This window comes from Dromaius novaehollandiae, chromosome 27, assembly GCF_036370855.1.
Source record: "Dromaius novaehollandiae isolate bDroNov1 chromosome 27, bDroNov1.hap1, whole genome shotgun sequence".
NCBI lineage: Eukaryota > Metazoa > Chordata > Aves > Casuariiformes > Dromaiidae > Dromaius > Dromaius novaehollandiae.
In genome coordinates this window covers 1,099,283-1,108,085 of record NC_088124.1, presented here as the reverse complement: position 1 = coordinate 1,108,085, position 8,803 = coordinate 1,099,283, and positions in this window count along the sequence as shown.

Below are 8,803 nucleotides of genomic sequence, written 5' to 3'. Positions count from 1 at the left end.
CTTAAGAGCTTCCATTTTTTTCTGGACTCTTGTATCTTTGGTACCCATGCAAGAGACATTTTTCATGCTTATTCAGCACAGAGAATTGTTTTATTAGTGTGGGAGGAAAAATGGTTTGGGGAAGGTTGAGGAAGAAAGATTGGACGTGGGTTGACTGAGTCACTTGGGTCACATCTGACAAAAGCCACCACAGACTTGGGTACATCCTCTAAAACACCAGCAAAGGCCAGAACGCTGAAAGTGCCTAGTGATTTCAGCTAGGCATTGCACTGAGCTGCTCGTCTGAGGACATGTGAGTCTGTTTTCAATTTTTATGCTGCAATTTTTAGCAGAAAAAGTCAGTTATTGAATTTCAGCTCTTGTTACAAGCCCTGGGTTCTTCATTGTTTCTTCGGTCCAGTTGCCTCATGAACGTTCTTCAGTTGAAAGCAAGGCAAGGTTTGAAGGAAGAGATGATTTCTTATATCACAATAACTGACATTCCTGGAAAAACAGGCCAGCTTTTGGGCACTCAAGCTCTCCTTGGAGCCTGGAGTGGAAGCAGACTATGCCAAATTCTTCTTGAGCAGTGGTTTACCAGTTTGGGATGGGCAAGTTTATTGTGGCTGTAATCACAGAAGAACCCGACTTCTTGATCTGCCACTTCTTACATGCTGATGTACATTCTGGCTTTACTCTGGAGCAAGTCAACCCAATTCCCAGGGCAGAAACTCATGCTCATTGTGAGCAGAGTGGTGGGAAAGGGAACCAGGCTGGACTTCATCCTCAAGAGGCAGCAGGGATATGACTGTCACTGCTGTGGCCTATGTTTACCTGTAGCTCTTCCAAAATATCCCAGAGTACCTTCCACTCTTCTCTTTTTGCTCTCTATATTTCTACACACCACTAAAAAAGTCCGTGAAGGAGACATGGCACACCCCCTCCCTACTGCAGGGAAGCAGTTCTCTCACTGTGTCTCATGTCTGGAAGAGGCTTATGCAGCTGTGAAGAGTGCTGGGAGTCATCCAGCTGAGATCTCAGTGCAACGGTACAAGGTCACTTCCCTGGATATGGGCCAGGCTGGGTACACCTGAGGGCAGTGTAAGTATAAATTAAAAAAATAAAAAAGCCTCAGGAAGGTCAGTATCAGGACTGCAACTGTCCTTCTGGAACAGCATGCCTTTTCATGAGAGCTATGTGAAACCTGTGGAAGGGAGACTTTCAATGAGCTTCTGGTGGTATTTCACAAGCATAGTGCCCTTACCCTAGCCCTGGAGCAGGTAAGGAAGAGCCTCAGACATAGGCCATAATGACCGTAGGTGTTTTAGTCTCTGGAGTGAAAGAGAAGGACGCTCCTCCTAGTCAGAGCTAAGATCTTTGTCAAGACTGGGATGAATTTCAGGGTCTGGACTTTTCAGCCCCCATAAGGAGCTGCTCAGGTCTGGGAATGGTGGTTGTGTGTGTGTGGGCACTAATACTGTGAACAGAGAGGGCAGAGGGCAAGGATACCTGGCTCAGCCTAGGAGACAGGTGCTGTCAGAGTTGCTGACCACTGTCTGTAGCCTGGAGAAGGAAGCCAGAAGTATGCACTGCCCCTGGCTGGGCAGAGATCCCTGCACTGTCATCTCAGACCTTTGCCTTCTCTTGTCAGAGAATCAGAAATTCTGGCAAGGCACATGTGGGGGACACTTTTCTTGTTAGAAGGAGCAACCATGCAAGACTTGCTGGAATTTCTGTCTAGCAACAAGATGCATCACAAGCTGAGCCATTGCTAGTCAACTGGGGCATGATCAGGTGTATCTCCAAGAGAAGTTACACTCCTCACATCATGGCTGTCTCTCTCCTAGAGGTAGCCCCACACCTTCCTTTGCTGACATTTTTTTACTGTAGGGCATTGATAATTGACGGGGAGTCTGCATTGGCCTGGCTCACCGAAAGACTGCCACAGATGATGTGTCACCAGTTTGGGATTGTTGCAGTATGCAAGCATGGAAAGATTCATAGCAGATGCAATTTCATTTCTGATTCACTGTAAGGTGGTGTTATCTTACTCTGTCTGCAATATGGGCATTCCAGCCCTTCCCCTGAAATTGTAGTCAGTGGTGGAAATCCTGTGATTACAACTGTCTGCTCTTCATGGCATAAAACTGTGGCTGTGATCCAATGAATATAGGTTTAACAGTGAAAATACTCTCAAATCCAGCATCATTTGGACAGTTTAAATCAAGCCTCTGATCCTCCCCCAAGACACCATCACATAACCATTATGGAAACTGTCTCAAAGAATCTATGAAATGCCTATTGTAAAAATACTCCACCTTCATCATGGAACCATTGTGAAAACCCACTGAAGAGGCCAAAAATACTGCCAAGGAGCTATTGAGAATAAGCCCTAATCCCCACAAAGAAACCATTGTAAATAGGACTGTAAAAAATGGAGGGATTGTTGAATAAATCCCTTCAAAGGCTCCTATGAGAATGCTCTGAAAATCACACAAAAGATTTTTAATGTTCGTTTCTTTACGTGTGGGAGTTTTTGGTTGCTTTTTTATGGTCCTTTTAATGGGGTGCTTTTGGCTATGCTTCGACATTATAGATCACTTCTGAAATGGCTTCTGTGTGGTGGTATCTGGGGCAATTTTAGAATTATGAAGATGTTCACAGTAAATCCATATGGTTGATCTCTAGGGCAGCTTCACTACGGCCTTGAGGATTTTTCACAATTGTTTCATCAGTAGTGCCCTATAGGCATTTTCTAAAAGTCCCTTTGACAGGGCCACTGAGGCATTTGATAAATTGCTTATGGTGGGGCCTTAAATCCATATATTTTCAAAATTGCCTTTGTGATTTCTGGTATGCTGGGTCCATAGTTCAAAGGCTTTGTTCCAGCTTTCTGGTGAGTCTCAGAATGGTTCATAGGCTTTGGATAATTTTTCAAGCTATTCTTGCCTCATCCCTTAGATAAGGTCTTTGAGACAAATTAAAATGACTTTTGGATACAAGGGGAGTGGAAATGGTTCCAGAGTGGGGGAGTGTCTTCAGGAATATTGTAAGAAATGTCTCACAAGTTTAATCTGAGAAGCATTTTAAAAAGCATCTGTTGACATTTTATGCTCATCTTCAAAATGGCATGTGTCTCTGGGGAATGATTTTGGTGTTTGTTGGATGTGATCTGTCAGGTACTTTCAGAATGGTCAATGAGTCCATTGTGCTAATGGGGACAGGATCTTCTACAAACATTGGAAAGATGATATAGTGATATGTCATAAGGATGTGATACGTGATAGTTATAAGGATACATAGCAAGATACGTTACTGCAGAAGTGTCCACATACCACGTGAGGGCAGAGTAGCTCCAAGTCTGCTCTAGCAGTTCTACAGAGAAAGAATTTTCCCAGCATTACTTCTATAAAAAATATACAAACTGTGTGTGTGTGTGTGTGCCTGTGATGGTGGCTGGAGAGAGTCTCAGTATTTCTCCAGAAGTAGCCATGAACAAAAGAAGCTAATATTCTCTTGCTGTCCACTTACCCAGACATCCAAGCAGGGCAAAATCTTGGTATTTTTGTGTTGTGGCCAATACACAAGCCCAGAGTTCCTAAGATTTTGCTCTAGCAATTCAATATTAATCTGCAGGGGTTGGCTTACATCGTTACCACAACTGAATCCCTTATCATTGGAACATAGGATCGTAGGATAATTCAGGTTGGAAGGGACCTCAAGAGGTCTGTAGTCCAACCTCCTGGTCCAAGCAGGGTCAACTGTAAAGTGAAATCAGGTTACTCAATGCTTTCTCCAGTCTGAATCTGAAACATCAAAGGAGGTGTTGCTGTTTTGGCATCTGTACATAGGAGCATGTGTAGCATGCAAGTTATCGCATCTACTGTGTGAAACGGCTGCAGAAGCATGTCCCTTCCCCCGCAGAGCAGAGTGTGCTGTGAAAGTCCTATGTCCCTGACCTGTTCCACAAGGCTGAATTCTCAGACATCAGCACTATAAAATCCATACTCCATGGGGGAGCAGTGTTCCTCCTTTGCTAGAACAGCACCAAACAGAACACGGTGGTAATGACTGCCGCCTGGAGCAAGTATTTCTTGGGGATGAATTCCCCCACTTGGCTACTGCTGGATCCCTAAAGCGCCAGAACCTGTACCCAGGAATCACAGCTCTTGCACCCGTGCACAAAGAATGGGCAAAGTCTGTGCATCCCTTCTGCACATCCCATCACAAAATGTATTGCAGCCTGACAGCAGAAGAGGGTAGTGTCTCCCCGTTGATGCCATGACTAGGAGAGGGCAGTCTCCTAATGTCACTGGCATATCACTGATAGCACACACAGAGGCACAACCACCTCAGTGTGGTACAACCAGGCAGTTTCCCCATCTTGCTCTTCCCTGTTGGGAAACCATGGTCTCATAGCACTTCTGTGGTCATCTCCCCTTATGGCATTTGTGGGCACAGGATCTGTCCGTTCCTGGCCTATGGCTTGATGTGCTGCTCTTGTTGCTCACTGGGCCCATTGGAAGACTGAACCTGCTTCAGTGCTGCTGGCTGTCATAGCAAGCGCTGGAACTGTTGTTGCTGGCACCAGCCTGTCTTCACCTTCTGCCACATATTTAGCTCCTGTTCCTGATTCATAGCCCATTTTGCGTGAGTTTGCTTGCACCGGCTGTGGAGCTGTACCTTAGCAGACATCCACTCACATCTCCACTGCTGGCAGCTGGGCACCGGGGGGGGAAACAAGCCTTTTATGGATTGTGAGCAAGTGACTGTGGGACCCGGTATATCTCTGCCTCTCTCTTGCCTTCATCTTTGCAAAGAGTGGGTTTTCACCCAAATCAAGACACTCAGTCTTATACATAACCATCAGTCTTTACCTCTTCCCTAGAATGCCATGACATAAACGTGCTCTTTCCCTTATATGGCCCTTGCTGGTGGGGGGCTGCAGATCCAAAGTCAGGAGTTCAAGTGCTTACATTGCACAAGAAATTAAAAGATAGGGACAATGGTGTCATCTTAAAGGGCTAAAGCAAGGGGATTGGAGAGGGGGTATTGCACAGAGCACCCCCAGCTTGTCCAGCTCTCATTGGAGGGATCTGGTGCAGTCTCTGACCCCAGATGGGAGGACACAGAGAACTATGTCAGAACATGAGGGGAAAAAAGCAGACAGAATCTAAACATGAGGTTCTGAAAGCGCTGAAAGAAATGCCTTGCTCTGGCACACTCAGTCTGAATGCATGCCAGGGCCTTCCTTTTGCCACAGAAAGGGAAAGTATTGGGAGAGGTTGTGAACTGGACTGTAAATCAGGCCGTGGCCACAGCACTGAAGAGAAGCCACTCTATCCAGGTGCTCTACTTGGAGATGGAAAGACACCATGGAGGCGAAATAGGTCTAATGGTCATGGGGATCTTCCTTGTCAAGCTTCTGCCTCCTAGCTCTGTAGATGGCTTCTGTGGGCAAGGCTAGGATGATGCTAACCACTTTGCACCTTGGAAGGAGAGTGAGTAGAAAAAATGCTTGGAAAAAAAGTAGGATTTTTCTTTGAGACTGGCCAGGATGATGGAGACCAGTCACACAATCTTCAGTGAGTGATCAGTAGAGGAAGGAAGTGCGGTAAGAGACTGACTTGGTGAAATTGTGACATTTTCAATGACCTGAAAAACAAAGAGCTCAATAAAATGGAAACAAGGTCATGTTAGTAAAAGCATGAGCTTGCGGGCAGAAGAAGATGATGGTCAAGAAAGATGAGCTGTTTGAGGCCTCACCAATTTGGGAAAAATAGAATGTATTTTATCAGTGACAAATACAAGCCTCTACACTGAAGAACAATCAGTGGCATAAATACAGGATGGAGAACTGGTTTTGGGGAAAAGAACTGTGGAAAAGCTCTGGGGGTTCTTGTGAATTAACTGGTTGGTGTCAGGATTAATAGGAGGTTGTGCACAGTGGTTGGAGGCAGCTGACTTTCAACACGCCAATATTTTCTGGAAAGACAGCACAATGTTGTATAACCAATCCATATCTCTAGTGTGCACAGGAGACAATTTTTTTCATAAAAGTGCTGCACAGACCAAGTAGGGGATGTGATGGAGCTGCTATTTCTGCATAAGGAAGAACTATGATGGGATGACTGATGGCAGCTTTCACTGCAGGAATCATGACTTGATTTGAGAGAAGTGAGGAAGATGAATAGCAGAATAACAACCTTGGACTCTAGCAAATTGGACTTTGGCTTGTTCAGAGGTAGGTGAGATCCCAATATGGAGGCTGCCCTGGAGGGCAAAGGTGCCCAGAACAGCTGGTAAATCTTCAAGAAGAACACCCTCACAGCACAAGAAAGGTCCAGTCAGATCCGCAGGAAGTCAAGCAAGTGTGGCAGGAACCAGCATGGATGAAGAGGGAACTCACGACTGAGCTCAAATGCAAAAAATGAAGTGCACAGAAGGTGAAAGCAGTGTTGGGCTACCTAGGAGCATTATAGAGATATCGCTTGAGTGTGCAGGGGTGGAGTTATGGAGTTATGCTGAGTGGGCTGGGTGACTTAGTGACAAAGGGTATAGAAAAGGCTCAATACTTTCTTTGTCTCAGGCTTCACTGGCAGGGCCTCCCAGGGCTTCCTGCCTACTGGCAGAGTTTTGGAGAGAAAGGTGCATTAGAAGATAGAATTAGAGATCACTTATAGGAATTGAACGTGCACAAGCCCATGGGACCAGATAGGATGTATCTGAGGACAGTGAGGGAGCTGGCCGGTGTCACTCTCTATCATCTTTGAAAGGTCATTACAACTGGGGAAGGATCCTGATGCCTTGAGAAAGGTCACAGATGTCACACATCTTCAAGAAGGGCAAGAAGGAGGATCCAGGGAACTACAGGCTGGTCAACCTCACCTCAGGCCCTGGGAAAGCTTTGGAGCAGATCCTCCTGGAAGCTATTAAGGCACATGAAGGATAAGATGACTGGGAATGGCCAGCATGGCTTTACTAAAGGTAAATATTGCCTGATCAGGCATATTGCCTTCGACAATGAGATGACTGGCTGTGCGGAAGAAGGATCAGGGGATGTTGTTTATTTTGACTTTTGCAAGGTTTCTGACACAGTTTCCCATAGGATTCTTGTAGCTGGACTGTGGAGTCAGCAATGCACCCTTGGTGCAATGAAGGCCAACTGCATACTGGACTGCATTAGTAAAAGTGCAGCCAGCACGTTGAGGGAAGCGTTTGTTCGTCTCTACTTGGCACTTATGATTTAACATCTGAAATACTGTGTCCAGTTTGGGACGCCCAGCATCCAGTGAAGGTTAGTAAGACGGGGGCCTGAAGCACAGGATGCACAAGGAAAGGGTTCAAGAACTGAGTTTGCTCAGTCTGGAGAATGGATGACAAAGGGGAGATCTTATTGCTGCCTGCAACTACCTAATGTGTGGTTCTGCTGAAGACAGAACCAGACTCTTCTCAGAAGTTACATTGGGAAGGAAAGAGACAATGGACACAAGTTGCAGCCAGGGAAATTCTATTGCAAAAACTTTCCCCATTTGAATGGTGCAGCCCTGAGACAGGTATCAGAAAGCTGGTGGGAACCTCATTCTTGAAAGGTTTCTCGACTGGACAAGGTGCTGAGCAACCTGTTTAAGCTTTGAAGTTAGTCCTGCTTCATGTAGGGAGTTGGACTGGAGCCTTCTAAAGGGCTACTCTGACCCCAATTATTGTAGGATTCTTTCATCTCTCTGTACAGGGCTGAATTTTAGTTTAATCTAAACATCCTGCTAAAGTCCCTAAAAGCCCCAGCGTTTATCTTTAATTTTGGTATGTTATAGGGTTTTTTGTATTTAAGTTTTCTGTGCCTAAACACTTTCCAAGACCTTGTGGACGGGTTGGTTACTGTTATAACAGATATGGGATACATATAGATTATTTCAAAATCATAAACTGATGTGTAAGAGATTTTCTGTTTGGATTTATTGTGTTTACTAACATGTCTTCATGTTTTGCTTACAGACTTCTCTGTGTAGGGATAGTGCTCCAGAATCCTTGTGTAGTTTATTAGAATCAGGTAAAACTTCCTTTAACCCTGTTTTGCGACTCAGACTGCTTTACAATGTTGTTTCTAAACTAGTCTATGTTTTAATGTTAGATAACAAGGTCCAGGGCATATGGAACTCTGTCAGCTAATATTTTATCTGTTCATTAACCAAAAGGCCTAAAAGAAAGCAGAAGAAAACTAAAAAGGCAGATGTGCCCATGCCTATACACTGTTGAAAAGCTGACACATTGAGAATCTTGCCTAGCTATCTGCAAAAGTTTTTCTGTAAAGCTTCTCTGATAATATTACATTCTGCAAACCTGTTTCCTCTAGCATAAAAAGCTAAAAACCACCCATCTCTGTTATAGGTTTAAATATGCGAACCATAAGGCTTTTTCTTTTTACTGTAGTAATGCAATAGGGCTGTCGATGTGCTTTGAGTGATGTGGTTGTTGGAGTGAAAAATGGATGGGAGGCTGATGTGAAAACCTTCTATGCAGAAAGGATTGCTGCCATCATAATATATTTTACAATTTTATAGGGCTGTGTTTCCATGAACCATGATAATGTGTCCCTAAAGTTCTGGTAAAATAAGATATCATGCTGAACATTAATAAGCTCAGAGGAAAAACAAACTTGCCAGAAAATGAAAGTTCCCCAATATTATGGACTGCCAGAAATGTAATGGGATTGATTTTATTTTTTTGTAAATCCTTAGGGTCTGCCACCAAGCAGATACATATATGTGTGCACACAGAGGCCACACAGAGCTTTGCCAGACAGGTCAAAGATGCCCCTCCTTAC